We start from the raw sequence: 21,137 nt of genomic DNA, 5'->3' as shown, positions 1-21,137 counted from the left end.
CCATCTTGCCCCCCCATTCAAAGCAAGGTCTCTTTATCTACCCTTCAACCACTTGGTAACATACTGTACATTAATCAAGCCATGTCAATCATCATTCAATTGCACATCAAGCAAGCCAGAGACATTTATGAACCCACTAATGCTTAAAGTGGACATTTAAAATAACAATTCACCAAAAATAAAGAAAATATCATAGGCTTATTTAGGACCTGAGATCTACTAGCACTCTAGACTGTAACAAGTGGTGATCTCTTAAAGGGATGTGGCATGTCTGTAAGCATAGCGTCTCACTCTAGCCTGTAACAAGTGGTGATCTCTTAAAGGGATGTGGCATGTCTGTAAGCATAGCGTCTCACTCTAGACTGTAACAAGTGGTGATCTCTTAAAGGGATGTGGCATGTCTGTAAGCATAGCGTCTCACTCTAGACTGTAACAAGTGGTGATCTCTTAAAGGGATGTGGCATGTCTGTAAGCATAGCGTCTCAGACAGCTCCATGTTGTTTCAGATGGCTTCTCTGACCTCAGCTCTCTGGCAGACCTCTATTATATTGACCAATCAGTCATATCTATGTCACAATAGTGTGTGTGCGTGCGTGTGTGTGTGTGTGTGTATGGACTGCAGGGGGGAAAGGCAGGTGCCCTCGGGAATCCAACTGTGTAGAGGTTGACCAATAGCCTGCTTGACAGATAAATTAAACAGGTCTAAATTGGACACATTTCCCTCCTCTTGTGACAAGTGAGGGGATGGGCTATTGATTTGAGATGTTAGAACTCTAGTGTCATTTCCTTCTTTAAAGAGATGGAACTATTACAGCCATTTCCTTCTCTATCATACTCACTATAACCTCGGTGTGTGGTTCCTCAATCAAACCAATCAGGACCTCCGTCCTTACCAGGGCCACCAATCAGGACCTCCGTCCTTGCCAGGGCCACCAATCAGGACCTCCGTCCTTGCCAGGGCCACCAATCAGGACCTCCATCCTTACCAGGGCCACCAATCAGGACCTCGGTCCTTACCAGGGCCACCAATCAGGACCTCCGTCCTTGCCAGGTCGCTGCAGTGTTCAAAGGATCAGACTGGAGGTGTAGGAAAGTGCACGGCTCGTTATAATGCTCTTTTGTGGCATACCGTTCGACCTGGCCTTCTCCGTTCCTCCTACCCTGTAGTCCCCAGCCTGGTGAGGTTTGTGAACCCCATCTCTCCCGTATTTGTTGTTAAATATAATTGTAGCAACCTGGCAAGGACGGGGGTCCTGATTGGTGGAAGAGCCCTGCTGGGGTATATTATTGGCTGTGTGTTTCCTGTTTCCTGTTTGGTCTCTGTCCCTCGTGCCGCTTCCCTTCGCCTGGTGTGTGTTGACCCTGAGAGCAGTTTGAGTGTCATAATAAACCCCAGACGAGAAGATTTGAACTGCCGACTCCTGCCCTTCTTTCACGAGAATGCCACATTATTTTGCCTAAAATCCTCTGTGAAATCCTCTTGGTTTAAGAGCTGTGATTGAGCAACACTGCAAATATCAGTTATTTTCACCTTATCGATGTAGGCAGGCTGTAACGTTCCCCCCTATCCCCAGCTAATATCAGAGGGAGTGTGATGGTTCGGTGTGGGACCCAGGCGCAACAGGAATGGAGGAGGCAAGGAACGGTTAAGCCCGGAGGGGCGATTTAATAAGGTAACACAAAGGGGGAGCCACAAAAAGGATGCCACAAAAATATAAGAGGGGAGAAAAAATAGGAGCCACCAAACTGCCACTAAATAATAAGAATGTCCTTGGCTCAAGGGAGCCGGAGGGATCGGGAGGTGGAGCAGGGTGAGGGCTCTGCTAGCTGGTACACTCAGCAGAGGGGGTCTGGGATACTGGAGAGACGAGGAGGAGAGGCAGGGTGAGTGATAGTAATCACGAGCAGGGAACGAGAAAAAAGCACTACAAAATACAGGTAAGTAATATCGTAGGCTAGGCTATACTTTACCACATATGTTATGGTAAGATCTGGCGATGAGTGGAGAGTTGACCAGGTTCTTGTAGGGGTTGAAGGTGATTGCAGAACGAGGGACAGGTGTGGTGATGATGAATGGGAAACCGGTGAGTAGAGCCGCGCCCGCGTCATCGTCGGAGACGAGCGCGCCGTTCTTGTCGTTGCGCACGGGCCGATGTGCTGGGCATGTCGGGATCCGACTCTTCGTCACCGGAGTGGGAGGAGACTGCCGAGTCCGCGGAGCTGGCCGGAGACGGGGAACGCCCGGTAGTGAGGGGAAACTCCGGAGAGCCAGAGCGTTGCATGCCTGGGCCGAGGCGACGTGCGGTAGAGCGCGTAGGACGCCCCGAGCGCGCAGCGGGCCCAGAGGGGAGAGGGGGAGGCGGTTGTGGAGGCGAGGGCATGCGAGCCGTAACAGGGAGAGTCATCAACGTGAGTGTTCCTGAATTAATGTTTCTGTGCGTGGCTGTAAGCCAGCGCACCTAGTATAGCGTTTGTCCGGTTATCACTGACTCCCTCCCTCCCTCCGGACAATGTTGGCCTGCATTTCTCTGTTGACACCACAAGAGGCAGTAGTCCCGGCACACCAAAATCAAGAAGGACACCAAAATCAACCTGCCGATCTCCACTGCACAAGTAGAGTAGTGGTCAGAGCATTTGACTCCCACCTGTGAGAACGGGGTTCGAGACCCTGGGGGGATGACTTTATGTTATCATCAGTGTAACTGCTTTAGCCACTGACCGCTACCATTCTGGAAGCATGTTATGGAAGCTGCTGCTAGTTGTTGTGAGCTCATGAGCTAACTGGCTATCCCGCTCTTATTGTGCTGGATTAGCATTGGAAGCATTGGAACTGATGTGTCCAGGTGACAAGACCTAACTTAATTTATCAGACATTGGCTGTATTTCAAACAAAAGGGCTCATCCCTACGCCCTACACCCTACGGAGTGTATTCCCTTTGCACTGAGCGCTGTGAAGGGCATAGGGAGTAGGGTGTGAAAATAACGCTAGTTTGGAATGCCCTTTAACGTCATTTTCAGGGCTGTCGCATGTGTCAACAGCCTGTCACAAGCTGGGCACATATATGGCTAACCATAACCATTGTTATTAATGAATAAATCTTATCTTAACAGAAGCTAAGCTTTCGGAGTGGGAGCCCAAAACGCCGGGGTCATCAGATAATTTGACAAAGTAAATGTGCATCACCTGTTTAAGCAGCTAAATTTGACACAGCTGTAGATCGGCTATTGCTAGTTTTGCGTCTGATGTCCCATTAATATCTCAGCCAAACACAACTATGCTTCCACTTGCCAGCTTGTGCTTTTCATTATTATCTTTGGGGGAGTTTCTTGTGCACTGGAGGGATTCTTTATTGGGAAATAGCCGTTGGATTGTATTCAGACATAACGTAGGCTGGTACTGTCAAGGATCACAGCCGACTGATGCCCCCTCCCCTCCCGCGACGGAGGGTTATCAGCCGGGCTGGAGTTCATCTCTCATCGCTGACCAACAGCTGCCAACTTGGGCTAATGCTAGTTAGCTAGCTACATCGTAAATTCGTCAAACTTAATAATATCCACACATATAATTAAAAAATACCGATAGCTAGTTCAATCATGATGTAACTAAAAAATGTTTTTTCCCATCGACAGATTTAGCTACAATGTCCTCAAACCATTAAGCTAGGTTGCCAAATTACTGTTGCCTCACCGCCCACCATATTTGCTGATAAATTATTGACCGGAGACGTCGCAGTCGCAAGGAGTTGTGGGAGCGAAGGGAGCAAAAGTGACGATCGCTTGTTCACTTAAAAAACGACCGTTCCGAAGGGCCCTTCGAAGGGAGCACTTTTGCACCCTTCGGATTGGAACACCCTTCAATATGGCGGAGGTGGGCGTGGCCCCGATTATGTTCCCTTCGAAGGGTAGAGCCCTAGCATTTGGAATACAGCCATTATTTCATGTCATTTCAATTCACAGCTTTTTCAGTGGCATGACTAGCTTCCGTCCTACCAGTCCTGAACAGAAACAAGCCAGCCACGCACATAAGCCAGGCTATACCTGGCCTGATTTTATTGTGTGTACAGTCACTGTTACAGTAAAATATAAACAATATATAGAAAATAATGTCGATCACAATTTCCATAACAGCCCGTTAATATGTCCATACAACCCCCCCCCCCACACACACACACACACCATCCCACCCACACCACACCTCATGACCTCATCTACACCTAATCACCTACACCTCAACGCATCACTAGACCACTGATGACATCTTCAATAACTAGATAATCAAAGAGGAAAACACTATCTGGGTTCCCTCTATATAATACCCCCCAGGATCTGACTTCTTATTGGATTTATTAGATGCACAGTCAAACAATATGAGAAATAGAGCTCATCCAATCAACCTTCAACCTTCCGAAACTCAGGGAATCACATCCTTATCATTCAGCATTAAATGATAAAGATCATCCGTATCTCCCACTTGTACCGGTGGGGAGGCGGCTCGGGAGGTAGAGCGGGTCGTCTAATGATCGGCGGTTCAAATCCCGCCTCCTCCTGTCCACATGTCGAAGTGTCCTTGGGACAATGAACCCCAAATTGCTCCCATGAGCAGATTAGCGCCTTGCATGGCCACTGCCGCCATTGGTGTGTGAATGTGTGTGTGAATGAGTGAATGAGAGGCCATTGTAAAGCGCTTTGGATAGAAGCGCTACATAAGTGCTGTCCATTTAACATTTACTACCAGACCCATGTTAAGGAACAATATAAAGAGGGCTTTAGCCAGTGAAATGGTGCAGAGAAAATCATAATTTTGGTGCTTTAGAATAATTGGTGATTAAGAAGAACGCCCTCGCAATATCATCAGTTTTATGAGGAGAGTTTCTGCCTTTACAGAGTTTTCTGAGAAGAACCACAGGTATTATATTTTCTTGGTGTTGCATTGTGGGGAAAAACTGTCAATATCTCCTTATTGAGCTGTGTCTGTGTGTCTCCACATCCCATATCTCTACTCACTGAGCCTGGATCATCAATCCACTCAGACTGAGGGCTGCAGGCTGCACTGGAGACTGCTGATCATTCTACTAATCGCTTTTGATTGCAAAGATGTAGCGTGGCTGCTGGGTGTAATTGTCTTTCAAACCCACCTGCCTCCTGCATGTTGCACAAGCCAAGCCCCTCCCTCTTCCAGGGGGAGGCGTCTAACGAAACTAACTGAGCTCTCTGTCGCTGTCATCATCAGAGCAATTCTGGGGGTGTAGTTCATCTCAGGCAGGCCTAGAAAGAGGGGCTTGGGTTGGGTTGTTACCAGTGGGTACTAGGGTTGTGGCGCTCGACACTGTCCCCAAAAGGTCGCTGAGCATAATATAATTCTGCAAGTGTTGATATGAACATAATGCACATAATGAATAAAATATGAAGACAGTGGGGGGGGGGGGGGGGGGGGGGGGTGAATGCCGATGATTACAAGGGCAGGAGGCTGAAAGACGATTCTTCAGAGAACAGGATGTGTTCTCAGGGCTCATCTTGTGAATTATTAGCCAACTCATTCCAGATGCTCCTCATCAGCAAGGTCACCGTGAGTCAGCAGACCCACTTGAAGAAGCGAGGAGAGGAGGGGAGGGGGAAACAGGGGAGAGGAGGAGGAGGGGAGGAGAGAGGAGATGAAGAGGAAAAGAGAGGAGGGGAGGGGGAAACAGGGGAGAGGAGAAGGGGGGGAGGAGGGGAGGAGAGAGGAGATGAAGAGGAAAAGAGAGGAGGGGAGGGGGAAACAGGGGAGAGGAGAAGGGGGGGAGGAGGGGAGGAGAGAGGAGATGAAGAGGAAAAGAGAGGAGGGGAGGGGGAAACAGGGGAGAGGAGAAGGGGGCGAGGAGGGAGGAGATGAAGAGGAAAAGAGAGGAGGGGAGGGGGAAACAGGGGAGAGGAGAAGGGGGGGAGGAGGGGAGGAGAGAGGAGATGAAGAGGAAAAGAGAGGAGAGAAAAGAGTAAAAGGAAAGAACAAAAGAAAAGGAGAGCAGAAAGGAGAAGAGAGCAAGGCTGGATGGTCCCGTAATTGGACTGAGCAGCAGGCTTCAGGGGATTAGACTGACCACAGACTGACCTCTGACCTCTTCAGGGGATTAGACTGACTACAGACTGACCTCTTCAGGGGATTAGACTGACCACAGACTGACCTCTTCTGTTCATCGTCATCACAGCTGCCTCCAGCTCTCTGCTGATATCACTGTTCTCTCTCTACCTGCTGATATCACTGTTCTCTCTCTACCTGCTGATATCACTATTCTCTCTCTACCTGCTGATATCACTGTTCCCTCTCTACCTGCTGATATCACTGTTCTCTCTCTACCTGCTGATATCACTGTTCTCTCTCTACCTGCTGATATCACTGTTCTCTCTCTACCTGCTGATATCACTGTTCTCTCTCTACCTGCTGATACCACTGTTCTCTCTCTACCTGCTGATATCACTGTTCTCTCTCTACCTGCTGATACCACTGTTCTCTCTCTACCTGCTGATATCACTGTTCCCTCTCTACCTGCTGATATCACTGTTCTCTCTCTACCTGCTGATATCACTATTCTCTCTCTACATGCTGATATCACTATTCTCTCTCTACCTGCTGATATCACTGTTCTCTCTCTACCTGCTGATATCACTGTTCTCTCTCTACCTGCTGATATCACTATTCTCTCTCTACCTGCTGATATCACTATTCTCTCTCTACCTGCTGATATCACTGTTCTCTCTCTACCTGCTGATATCACTGTTCTCTCTCTACCTGCTGATATCACTGTTCTCTCTCTACCTGCTGATATCACTGTTCTCTCTCTACCTGCTGATATCACTGTTCTCTCTCTACCTGCTGATATCACTGTTCTCTCTCTACCTGCTGGACTGTCTGTGCTTACAGGAGGACAGACCAAACAGATACAGTTGGTTGATCATGAGGATCTAATGTCATACAGTACATAGTACATAATGATTTGTTATTCTTTTTTCTTTTTTTTAATAAACTGATGATTATAACAGATTGTTATTGTTCTTGAATGTGTTGTTTGTAGGGCTGTCAAACGATTACAAAATTAATTGCGATTAATCCCAAATTGATCCTTTATGCAATTTCTGCTGGCAAAAGCCCCCAAATTATATTTCAATAGACCTTTCCTACCTGTCAATCATACGGAGAATAATAACCAATAAGGTTGCTTGGTTGCCTAAGACCACGCCTCTGATGTCCCATAAACAAAGCTCGTCCCGTTGCATGTTCATAGACTAGACATTAGTTTGGAGGAAAGGGTTCTTAAAACTGGGCAGAGTTTCCCAGAGCCATCTTAGCGCTACGTTCATCGTAAGATACGTCGTTAGCTCTCCCTCTAGGTGGCGCATCGTTTCCCAGACCCTTCTTAGGCTGAGGTGTACCTTGGCTCAGGAGGATCTGGGAAACAGCTCTTCCCAAGGTACAGCGTAAATCAAGCTTTAGATGTACCTTCTGAAGGCTCTCCCTTGAGCTGACCGCTGTTTCCCAGAGCCTTCTTAGCCAAGGGATACTTTCCTAAGGGCGGTCTGAACCCTTCGTAAGCTGTCCCTTAGCGATGCGCTCCGTTCATTGTGCAAAATTATACTTTTAAAAAGGAGAGAGATTGAAATATAGCGTACATCTATCTACCCTACCTGCATCATTAGTGTAGGCCTACAATCAAAGCTATGACAATTAATGATGAAAACTATGTTTTTGGAGCCTACATAACACATCAGGGGAATATCTTTTTGTATTGAGCAAAATATAATATAGGGATTATGCATAATATAAATTCAACATTTTTTAATGTAAAGGAACAACATTTTATTATGTAAAGCAGCAATTTGATGACATGGCTTTTCTGGCAGTCTGTAGGCTTCACCACCACAATATAGGATACCAACACAATATAGGATACCACCACAATATAGGATACCACCACAATATAGGATACCAACACAATATAGGATACCAACACAATATAGGATACCACCACAATATAGGATACCAACACAATATAGGATACCACCACAATATAGGATACCAACACAATATAGGATACCACCACAATATAGGATACCACCACAATATAGGATACCAACACAATATAGGATACCACCACAATATAGGATACCACCACAATATAGGATACCAACACAATATAGGATACCACCACAATATAGGATACCACCACAATATAGGATACCACCACAATATAGGATACCAACACAATATAGGATACCACCACAATATAGGATACCACCACAATATAGGATACCAACACAATATAGGATACCAACACAATATAGGATACCAACACAATATAGGATACCACCACAATATAGGATACCACCACAATATAGGATACCAACACAATATAGGATACCAACACAATATAGGATACCAACACATATTAGGATACCAACACAATATAGGATACCAACACATATTAGGATACCACCACAATATAGGATACCAACACAATATAGGATACCAACACAATATAGGATACCAACACAATATAGGATACCAACACATATTGGGATACCAACACAATATAGGATACCACCACAATATAGGATACCAACACATATTAGGATACCACCACGATATAGGATACCAACACAATATAGGATACCAACACAATATAGGATACCAACACAATATAGGATACCAACACAATATAGGATACCAACACAATATAGGATACCAACACATATTAGGATACCACCACAATATAGGATACCAACACAATATAGGATACCACCACAATATAGGATACCAACACAATATAGGATACCAACACAATATAGGATACCACCACAATATAGGATACCACCACAATATAGGATACCAACACAATATAGGATACCACCACAATATAGGATACCAACACAATATAGGATACCAACACAATATAGGATACCACCACAATATAGGATACCAACACAATATAGGATACCACCACAATATAGGATACCAACACAATATAGGATACTAACACAATATAGGATACCACCACAATATAGGATACCAACACAATATAGGATACCAACACAATATAGGATACCACCACAATATAGGATACCAACACAATATAGGATACCAACACAATATAGGATACCACCACAATATAGGATACCAACACAATATAGGATACCACCACAATATAGGATACCAACACAATATAGGATACCACCACAATATAGGATACCAACACAATATACCAACACAATATAGGATACCACCACAATATAGGATACCACCACAATATAGGATACCACCACAATATAGGATACCAACACAATATAGGATACCAACACAATATAGGATACCACCACAATATAGGATACCAACACAATAAAGATACCACCACAATATAGGATACCACCACAATATAGGATACCAACACAATATAGGATACCAACACAATATAGGATACCAACACAATATAGGATACCACCACAATATAGGATACCAACACAATATAGGATACCATCACAATATAGGATACCAACACAATATAGGATACCACCACAATATAGGATACAAACACATATTAGGATACCACCACAATATAGGATACCACCACAATATAGGATACCAACACAATATATGATACCAACACAATATAGGATACCACCACAATATAGGATACCAACACAATATAGGATACCACCACAATATAGGATACCAACACAATATAGGATACCAACACAATATAGGATACCAACACATATTAGGATACCAACACAATATAGGATACCACCACAATATAGGATACCAACACATATTAGGATACCATCACAATATAGGATACCACCACAATATAGGATACCAACACAATATAGGATACCAACACATATTAGGATACCACCACAATATAGGATACCAACACAATATAGGATACCAACACATATTAGGATACCACCACAATATAGGATACCAACAAAATATAGGATACCACCACAATATAGGATACCAACACAATATAGGATACCACCACAATATAGGATACCAACACAATATAGGATACCAACACAATATAGGATACCACCACAATATAGGATACCACCACAATATAGGATACCAACACATATTAGGATACCACCACAATATAGGATACCACCACAATATAGGATACCAACACAATATAGGATACCAACACATATTAGGATACCACCACAATATAGGATACCAACACAATATAGGATACCACCACAATATAGGATACCAACACAATATAGGATACCAACACAATATAGGATACCACCACAATATAGGATACCACCACAATATAGGATACCAACACATATTAGGATACCACCACAATATAGGATACCACCACAATATAGGATACCAACACAATATAGGATACCATCACAATATAGGATACCAACACAATATAGGATACCAACACAATATAGGATACCAACACAATATAGGATACCACCACAATATAGGATACCAACACAATATATGATACCAACACAATATAGGATACCACCACAATATAGGATACCAACACAATATAGGATACCACCACAATATAGGATACCAACACAATATAGGATACCAACACAATATAGGATACCAACACATATTAGGATACCAACACAATATAGGATACCACCACAATATAGGATACCAACACATATTAGGATACCATCACAATATAGGATACCACCACAATATAGGATACCAACACAATATAGGATACCAACACATATTAGGATACCACCACAATATAGGATACCAACACAATATAGGATACCAACACATATTAGGATACCACCACAATATAGGATACCAACAAAATATAGGATACCACCACAATATAGGATACCAACACAATATAGGATACCACCACAATATAGGATACCAACACAATATAGGATACCAACACAATATAGGATACCACCACAATATAGGATACCACCACAATATAGGATACCAACACATATTAGGATACCACCACAATATAGGATACCAACACAATATAGGATACCAACACATATTAGGATACCACCACAATATAGGATACCAACACAATATAGGATACCACCACAATATAGGATACCAACACAATATAGGATACCAACACAATATAGGATACCAACACAATATAGGATACCAACACAATATAGGATACCAACACATATTAGGATACCACCACAATATAGGATACCACCACAATATAGGATACCAACACATATTAGGATACCACCACAACATAGGATACCACCACAATATAGGATACCAACACAATATAGGATACCATCACAATATAGGATACCAACACAATATAGGATACCAACACAATATAGGATACCAACACAATATAGGATACCAACACAATATAGGATACCACCACAATATAGGATACCACCACAATATAGGATACCAACACAATATAGGATACCACCACAATATAGGATACCAACACAATATAGGATACCACCACAATATAGGATACCACCACAATATAGGATACCAATTCATTAAGGTCCCCTTCTATTTAGTGTGTCACAGCCAACTCGTGCTTTGTGTACACATCATGGCTGCATTACAACAATATTGAGTTTAAATCATTTTTGTGGATGGGCAGCGCATGCTGTCAAGTAAGAAATGCTGATAGGCATTTAGAAAATGTCCTACCTGACAGGACGCGCTACCCATTAACTGAACATAACATAATGGGTGGTAGGTCATCCTGAGGACGTAGGCAATATGCCAACTTTTCACACTTTCACACTGGCTGAACACCCATTTAGCTATCATCATCATCATCATCATCATCATCTATCATCATTATCATTTTTTCCTGTGCTTTCAAGAAGTCCCAGACTAGGTTTAGCCTATATGTCCCAATAAATGCTCTTTATTTTATATTTTGTAGACTATAATGTATGAATTGGAACTATCATGGGGTCTCGCCTTGATTCAAATATATTAGCAGAAGAGCTTTAATAGGCATAGCTTCCTTTTTGTTAATATTAAATTGGGGTAAAATCAAAATGATTATGAGAATGCTTGAAAACGTCATCAACAAGGGACAGCTCCACTAACGATGTATCTTACGATGTATCTTAAGACGCCCACTAAGGGATAGTCTGGGAAACACTCCCAGGAAACTGTCCCTTCGCCGTCGTAGATCGCCAAGGTACATCGTAACTGGTCAAAACCTGCAGGCTGCTGTACCATACAAAAACAAGCTGCACAATACTCCACTCCTCCCTCCACACATCGGTTTACAGCAACGCGGCACAAAAAGCTACAAAGCTAGTAATGTTAGGTGCTTGATATACAGTAGCTAATTAGCCCGTGGTAGTTAACAGATCATTCTCACAGGCTTATTTTCTAGGAATGGATGCCATTAACTTCCTCCCCCTGCTTTACATGTGCAGTTAGACTCAACGATTTTGTCCTGATGAATTTCAATCTGGAGTTTGTGAGGCATTTGTGCCTTCCGCATACAGAACCCAGTGGGCACACGTCAGTTGAAAAGACGTCATAATGGTTTTCAGACGTCTTTTTCTGACGTCATATAGACGTCGCAGGTCAGACCTCTATACAACCAGATGTTGAATTATGGTTGAAAATTTAAGTTTTTGTAGATGTCATTTTCTGACGTCATATAGACATTGCAAGTCAGACCTCTATACAACCAAGTCAGTTGAAAATACACTGTTGTTACAATGTATCTAACATACGCAAATAATTACTCTAGAATAACACTGTAATGTAAAGTGTTACTCATCATGCATGCATTACAACTCACACTAAGTCATTTGAAAGGTCAGTCCTTGTTACACTAATCATCAAATCAATCAATCAAAGCTTTATTTGTATAGCACATTTCATACCCAGAGGCAACACAATGCACTTTACAGAGAACAAGGGAGGTGGGCATACGACCCACTCTCTACATATTCCAGAGGGAAGCAAAAAAACAGTAAGTGAGCTGTAAAAATTCTTCCCTGACCCCTCTCAACAAGGCGATCGAGCAAGCTCCAGGAGTATGTTTGTCTACCGGCTAAGAACATTTATAAAGCAATACATTACATTAAATTACATTTCAAAGTAAGAGAGGCTAAAAAAGCATCATAGGAGAGAGGACATCCTACGGACATGCTACGACATCCACAGCAGACACGATAGTGTGAACCCTAGGGGGCGCTATCGTTCTTATGTTTTCTGACAACGCCACTCCCAATTACAGGGTGGGAGACCTGAGGTAGTTACAGGTAAGTGTTCAGTTTAAAGTTGCACTGAAACGGACGTTTGAGATAATCTAACTTCCGTAGTTTGGCGTATTTCCGACGCAAACAAGCTATGAGGGTGGGACATATGTTTAGAGGAATTTGATTGGAACATTGACAAGTGGATTGACGGGTGGATGTCGTGGGATTATTGGCCTAAAATCTAAGGTACCTGTTGTCGTCATTGCACGTGACCTACCATTTTCCACGAAGTAAGAAATTATATACTTTTGTAATTTTGTAATTTTTTTGGCATACATCGTTGAATAGGTGAACACTATGACCACACTATGTGAACCAAAATGGGACAGAATGCTTTTTTCATTTCAGTGCGACTTTAAATGAACAAACATGGTTTCTCAATATTACAAAATGTATTAACGCATCGGTTGAAGAACATACAACGCAGTTACACTTTCCCTAGTACTAAAGACAGTACAAGTCATCCACCATAGACAACGCTATAAATAGGTCTCAGTTGGGAACATAAAGGAAACTCGGATAAAGTCTATAGTCACGATACTTGTCCATTAAACATTGAAACATAATCACAGCAGAAAAGCCAACTCAGGGTGAAGAGCCACTCTCACACGGCATTAGAGTACATAAAGAAAAATAAAAAAGACCAACACAGGGATAATAAGTAAGATGCATGCCATGGATGGCGCCAAGATTTTTTCTCCAGGGCAATACACGGGGGTGCTAAGAAAAAAGTTGCTTTTCATGACAAGGGCGTGATTTTGACATTAAACACGCCGTATAAACACGCCGTTTTCATAGCTATAATAAGCCGTAATTGCTTGTCAGCCAGCTTGGCCAGTTAGCTAAAGTTAGAAGTAGGCTAAGTTACTTATGCTAGTGCTAGGCTAAAAATTAGTCGCAAGGCATCAAACGTTCTGATTCAAAACTCATTTGTTGATTTAATCGTATCCAATGTCTAATTTCATAAGGTTTGCTAGTTTACCTTCATGACCGAGAGACATTTACCTCATCCAAATGCAATCGTCCTCAAACTCACAGTGGGAGAAAGGATCACATTAAAGCTCCACAAGTGAAAGTGAAGTGAAGTTGGTGGTGATTAGCCAATATTCAAACACTGCCAAAATGAGCTACCCTCGTCCCTCGCGTGTTGTGTTCAAAATAAGTTTCAAACGTACTTCCCCCCCCCCCCCACCCGCCCGTACACCGACACGTCCCCCTCTCCCCCGGTTCCTACGCCTATGGATGCAAACAATTAAATCAAAGAATTTGCTTGAACGTGTGATATTTATTTGATCTAGAACTTATAGCCTAATAAAGCGAAAACATCCGAGCGGGGTTTTCAGCTGACTTGAGTTGACTAATCTGAGCTAATTTACCTCTACTATATGTTTCAGCCCGTCTGAGCTCCAGGCACACGCAGCATCCATCGGAGATTAGCACCCCGGCCAGACCAGGTAAGGGTCTGACATGTCTACCTGTTTCATGACTAGTTGATTCTTCCCCTTATGCCAGAAGCCGTACGCCGCCAGCACCTAGTTTCCTGCTAATCCCTTTATCCTTTTTGGTTTTCAGTTAGTCTGTGATGCCATCGCCCGTGAGACCAACAGCTCCAGCAGTATTGCCCTCCACGTCTTTCCAGAGCCCCCCGCTTACCCCTCTGCCATCAAGCTCTGCATGTGCTGGTACGCAGAATTTTGTGAACTACTTCATGTTGCATGCAGGGATATACTTTGAGTTAAATTTCCATTATGTGACCGTACAATAACTTATAGCCACATCTGTGTTAATATCCAGATTTCCAGAGGATGGTGTATCAGCAGTTGTCCAGCTTGACCAGCATGCTCGTGAGGTCATGCAGAGTCTGAGGGAGCTAGCGCAGAGACTATCCGGGGAGTCTGATGGGGTCGCACGGGGAGCAGTACTGGATGCACCGGACCCTGCAAAAACGGAGGAGGTCTTGGAGGAGCAGCTGAAGGACAAGGAGCATCAAAGGAAGATGGTGAGTAACTGCAGGGCAGAACTTTGTTCCTTATTTTTGCAGGGAAGTGTAAAGGAAGTGTAAAAGTAAATGATTGACTATGTTTTGCAGACATGATATCTGAGTTCCATCGGTGGCAAAGATCTGGCTGATGTGGTCCGGTGGGTGCTGTCAGCCATTGCCACACACAGAGTGTGGAGTGTCTACAGCGTCCATGGGAAGAGGGGGAAGAATTCATCAGTATTTCAAAATTATCGGCTGCTACCAAGTTCAGAAAGCGTTTCTTAACAAAGTGTTGTGCGCTAATCTCAGCTTTGTGTAACAGTGCTGTGAAGAAAATACAAAAAAAGAAGACACAGGACATCACAGCATGTTGGTGAACAGACCCAGAGAGCTGTGTTCAGGTGAACAGCCCCAGAGAGCTGTGTTCAGGTGGACAGACCCAGAGAGCTGTGTTCAGGTGAACAGACCCAGAGAGCTGTGTTCAGGTGAACAGCCCCAGAGAGCTGTGTTCAGGTGGACAGCCCCAGAGAGCTGTGTTCAGGTGAACAGCCCTAGAGAGCTGTGTTCAGGTGAACAGCCCTAGAGAGCTGTGTTCAGGTGAACAGACCCAGAGAGCTGTGTTCAGGTGAACAGACCCAGAGAGATGTGTTCAGGTGAACAGACCCAGAGAGCTGTGTTCAGGTGGACAGCCCCAGAGAGCTGTGTTCAGGTGGACAGACCCAGAGAGCTGTGTTCAGGTGGACAGACCCAGAGAGCTGTGTTCAGGTGAACAGACCCAGACCCAGAGAGCTGTGTTCAGGTGAACAGCCCCAGAGAGCTGTGTTCAGGTGAACAGACCCAGAGAGATGTGTTCAGGTGGACAGACCTAGAGAGCTGTGTTCAGGTGGACAGACCCAGAGAGCTGTGTTCAGGTGGACAGACCCAGAGAGCTGTGTTCAGGTGGACAGACCCAGAGAGCTGTGTTCAGGTGGACAGCCCCAGAGAGCTGTGTTCAGGTGAACAGACCCAGAGAGCTGTGTTCAGGTGAACAGACCCAGAGAGCTGTGTTCAGGTGGACAGACCCAGAGAGCTGTGTTCAGGTGGACAGCCCCAGCCCCAGAGAGCTGTGTTCAGGTGGACAGCCCCAGCCCCAGAGAGCTGTGTTCAGGTGGACAGACCCAGAGAGCTGTGTTCAGGTGGACAGACCCAGAGAGCTGTGTTCAGGTGGACAGCCCCAGCCCCAGAGAGCTGTGTTCAGGTGGACAGCCCCAGCCCTAGAGAGCTGTGTTCAGGTGGACAGACCCAGAGAGCTGTGTTCAGGTGAACAGCCCCAGAGAGCTGTGTTCAGGTGAACAGACCCAGAGAGCAGTGTTCAGGTGGACAGCCCCAGAGAGCTGTGTTCAGGTGAACAGACCCAGAGAGCTGTGTTCAGGTGGACAGACCCAGCCCTAGAGAGCTGTGTTCAGGTGAACAGACCCAGCCCTAGAGAGCTGTGTTCAGGTGAACAGACCCAGAGAGATGTGTTCAGGTGAACAGCCCCAGAGAGCTGTGTTCAGGTGGACAGACCCAGAGAGCTGTGTTCAGGTGAACAGACCCAGCCCCAGAGAGCTGTGTTCAGGTGAACAGCCCTAGAGAGATGTGTTCAGGTGGACAGACCCAGAGAGCTGTGTTCAGGTGGACAGCCCCAGAGAGCTGTGTTCAGGTGGACAGACCCAGAGAGCTGTGTTCAGGTGGACAGACCCAGCCCCAGAGAGCTGTGTTCAGGTGGACAGACCCAGAGAGCTGTGTTCAGGTGGACAGACCCAGAGAGCTGTGTTCAGGTGGACAGCCCCAGAGAGCTGTGTTCAGGTGAACAGACCCAGAGAGCTGTGTTCAGGTGGACAGACCCAGCCCTAGAGAGCTGTGTTCAGGTGAACAGACCCAGCCCTAGAGAGCTGTGTTCAGGTGAACAGACCCAGAGAGATGTGTTCAGGTGAACAGCCCCAGAGAGCTGTGTTCAGGTGAACAGACCCAGAGAGCTGTGTTCAGGTGAACGGACCCAGAGAGCTGTGTTCAGGTGGACAGACCCAGAGAGCTGTGTTCAGGTGAACAGACCCAGCCCCAGAGAGCTGTGTTCAGGTGAACAGCCCTAGAGAGATGTGTTCAGGTGGACAGACCCAGAGAGCTGTGTTCAGGTGGACAGCCCCAGAGAGCTGTGTTCAGGTGAACAGCCCCAGAGAGCTGTGTTCAGGTGAACAGCCCCAGAGAGATGTGTTCAGGTGGACAGACCCAGAGAGCTGTGTTCAGGTGGACAGACCCAGAGAGCTGTGTTCAGGTGGACAGACCCAGAGAGCTGTGTTCAGGTGGACAGCCCCAGAGAGCTGTGTTCAGGTGGACAGACCCAGAGAGCTGTGTTCAGGTGAAAAGACCCAGAGAGCTGTGTTCAGGTGAACAGCCCCAGACCCAGAGAGCTGTGTTCAGGTGAACAGACCCAGAGAGCTGTGTTCAGGTGAACAGACCCAGAGAGCTGTGTTCAGGTGGACAGCCCCAGAGAGCTGTGTTCAGGTGGACAGACCCAGAGAGCTGTGTTCAGGTGGACAGCCCCAGAGAGCTGTGTTCAGGTGGACAGACCCAGAGAGCTGTGTTCAGGTGGACAGCCCCAGCCCCAGAGAGCTGTGTTATGAATCAGAGAAGGTTGCTGAGGACATGGGGCCAGGAGAACAGACAGGAGATGCTGGAGAGAAAGAGAATCACACTCAGCCAAAGAGGGGAGGGGGGGGGGGAGGGGGGGGGCATGAACTCGTCTCACCCCACAGATTGGAAAGTTAGTCTCCTAGTTGGTCAGGCAGAGTTTTCAGGGCAGTCTCTTTCCGGCAGTCTCTCTCCATCATCCTCTTTACCACCTGAGGAGATGAGCTGGAACTTGAATGACCCGTCTTTGGCTGCTCTAGGAACAGCATGTTCCCATCTGCACTGCTTCTATGTGGGCAGCGTTCTCCTCTTCCCTAACTAGGCCTACTGTGGCCTGTCACACAGGGACGGGGTGGTTATCTGTATCAGCACGCGCACCTGCCCAGATCCGGAGGACTCTCCTCGGGTGCTGCTAATTGACGTGTGGGGTCCTGACCTGGAGCATGGTCAGAATGTCTCCCCCCCGCGTCTCCCCCCCGCGTCTCCCCCCCGCGTCTCCCCCCCGCGTCTCCCCCCCGCGTCTCTCCCCTGCGTCTCTCCCGCGCGTCTCTCCGCCGCGTCTCTCCCCTGCGTCTCTCCCCTGCGTCTCTCCCGCGCGTCTCTCCCGCGCGTCTCTCCGCTGCGTCTCTCCCCCTGGTCTCTCCCCTGCGTCTCTCCCATGCGTCTCTCCGCCGCGTCTCTCCGCCGCGTCTCTCCCCTGCGTCTCTCCCGCGCGTCTCTCCCCTGCGTCTCTCCCGCGCGTCTCTCCGCCGCGTCTCTCCGCCGCGTCTCTCCGCCGCGTCTCTCCCCTGCGTCTCTCCCCCGCGTCTCTCCCCTGCGTCTCTCCCCTGCGTCTCTCCCCTGCGTCTCTCCCGCGCGTCTCTCCGCTGCGTCTCTCCCCTGCGTCTCCCCCCCGCGTCTCTCCCCTGCGTCTCTCCCCTGCGTCTCCCCCCCGCGTCTCCCCCCCGCGTCTCTCCCCTGCGTCTCTCCGCCGTGTCTCTCCCCTGCGTCTCTCCCCCGCGCGTCTCTCCGCTGCGTCTCTCCCCCGCGCGTCTCTCCCCTGCGTCTCTCCGCCGCGTCTCTCCCCTGCGTCTCTCCCCCACGTCTCTCCCCTGCGTCTCTCCCCCGCGTCTCTCCCCTGCGTCTCTCCCCTGCGTCTCTCCCCCGCGTCTCTCCCCTGCATCTCTCCCCCTGGTCTCTCCCCTGTGTCTCTCCCCTGCGTCTCTCCCCCACGTCTCTCCCCTGCGTCTCTCCCCCACGTCTCTCCCCTGTGTCTCTCCCCTGCGTCTCTCCCCCACGTCTCTCCCCTGTGTCTCTCCCCTGTGTCTCTCCCCTGCGTCTCTCCCCCGCGTCTCTCTCCCGTGTCTCTCCCCTGCGTCTCTCCTCTCTGTCTGACCAGGTAGTGCTGGAGGGTCAGCTGGTAAAAAGATGCCGTGTCATCCTCCTTCCTTCAGAGGGGTGCAGAGGTACGTATGTAGGTGAGCTCCTCCTGTTTCCTCCTTCCTTCAGAGGGGTGCAGAGGTACGTATGTAGGTGAGCTCCTCCTGTTTCCTCCTTCCTTCAGAGGGGTGCAGAGGTACGTATGTAGGTGAGCTCCTCCTGTTTCCTCCTTCCTTCAGAGGGGAAGAGGATGCAGAGGTACGTATGTAGGTGAGCTCCTCCTGTTTCCTCCTTCCTTCAGAGGGGTGCAGAGGTACGTATGTAGGTGAGCTCCTCCTGTTTCCTCCTTCCTTCAGAGGGGTGCAGAGGTACGTATGTAGGTGAGCTCCTCCTGTTTCCTCCTTCCTTCAGAGGGGTGCAGAGGTACGTATGTAGGTGAGCTCCTCCTGTTTCCTCCTTCCTTCAGAGGGGTGCAGAGGAACGTATGTAGGTGAGCTCCTCCTGTTTCCTCCTTCCTTCAGAGGGGTGCAGAGGTACGTATGTAGGTGAGCTCCTCCTGTTTCCTCCTTCCTTCAGAGGGGTGCAGAGGTACGTATGTAGGTGAGCTCCTCCTGTTTCCTCCTTCCTTCAGAGGGGTGCAGAGGTACGTATGTAGGTGAGCTCCTCCTGTTTCCTCCTTCCGCCCAGGGAGATCATTAGGAGGCAGCACGATGTCATTCAGAGGGGGAGGGAACTAGCAGGACGTCATTCAGAGGGGGAGGGAACTAGCAGGATGTCATTCAGAGGGGGAGGGAACTAGCAGGACCTCATTCAGAGGGGGAGGGAACTAACAGGACGTCATTCAGAGGGGGAGGGAACTAGCAGGATGTCATTCAGAGGGGGAGGGAACTAGCAGGATGTCATTCAGAGGGGGAGGGAAGTAGCAGGATGTCATTCAGAGGGGGAGGGAACTAGCAGGATGTCATTCAGAGGGGGAGGGAACTAGCAGGATGTCATTCAGAGGGGGAGGGAACTAGCAGGATGTCATTCAGAGGGGGAGGGAAGTAGCAGGATGTCATTCAGAGGGGGAGGGAACTAGCAGGATGTCATTCAGAGGGGGAGGGAACTAGCAGGATGTCATTCAGAGGGGGAGGGAACTAGCAGTGGGAGAAAGAGATGGTGCAGAGGCTGACATGCTAAATAACGGGGCAAACTTTCTCAGATGCAGAAGACAGTGGCTATAATGTAGGCGCTCAGCTAACTATCAATAAACACATTACCCGCCAAATATAACTGGTTGCTGTATCAACAGTTGCAGTTGTGTTAGACCATTAACAAGGGGTGGTGACAGAATCCGTCCACTGAACCAACATGAAAGTTTTGGACTTATTAATTCATTACTTCTCTGAATTAACCAGGTCTAGATATTGAATTGACATGTTTCCTATGATGATGTTTTTTCTTGATTGCCAACTGTCATTTCTCCATTCCTGGGTAAATAGTAATGGTAAATGGACTGCACTTACATGTACTTACAATGGCCTCTCATTCACTCATTCACACACACATTCACACACCAATGGCGGCATTTGCCATGCAAGGCGCTAGTCTGCTCATGGGAGCAATTTGGGGTTCATTGTCCCAAGGACACTTCGACATGTTCTGATACCTGTTGGAGCAACTAAATACTGTACAGCTGCTGTTACTGGAGCTGGACTGCAGGGGCAGGGTTCTGTTCAGAGTAGTATTTCTATTGGCTGGCAGCCTGGATCAGTATTATATTTTAAAATGAAAGTCCGGATAGAGGGAGGTACAGACAGACAGGCCAGCTGACAGGCCAGTGGACAGGCCAGTGGACAGTAGCTCCGAGAGTAGCTCATTTATGTACAAGATAACTAGTTGCTCCATTGTCATGTTT

Source organism: Borostomias antarcticus (genome assembly GCF_949987555.1).
Source record: "Borostomias antarcticus genome assembly, chromosome: 10".
In the NCBI taxonomy this organism is placed as follows: Eukaryota; Metazoa; Chordata; class Actinopteri; order Stomiiformes; family Stomiidae; genus Borostomias; species Borostomias antarcticus.
This window is presented reverse-complemented; position numbering follows the sequence as displayed.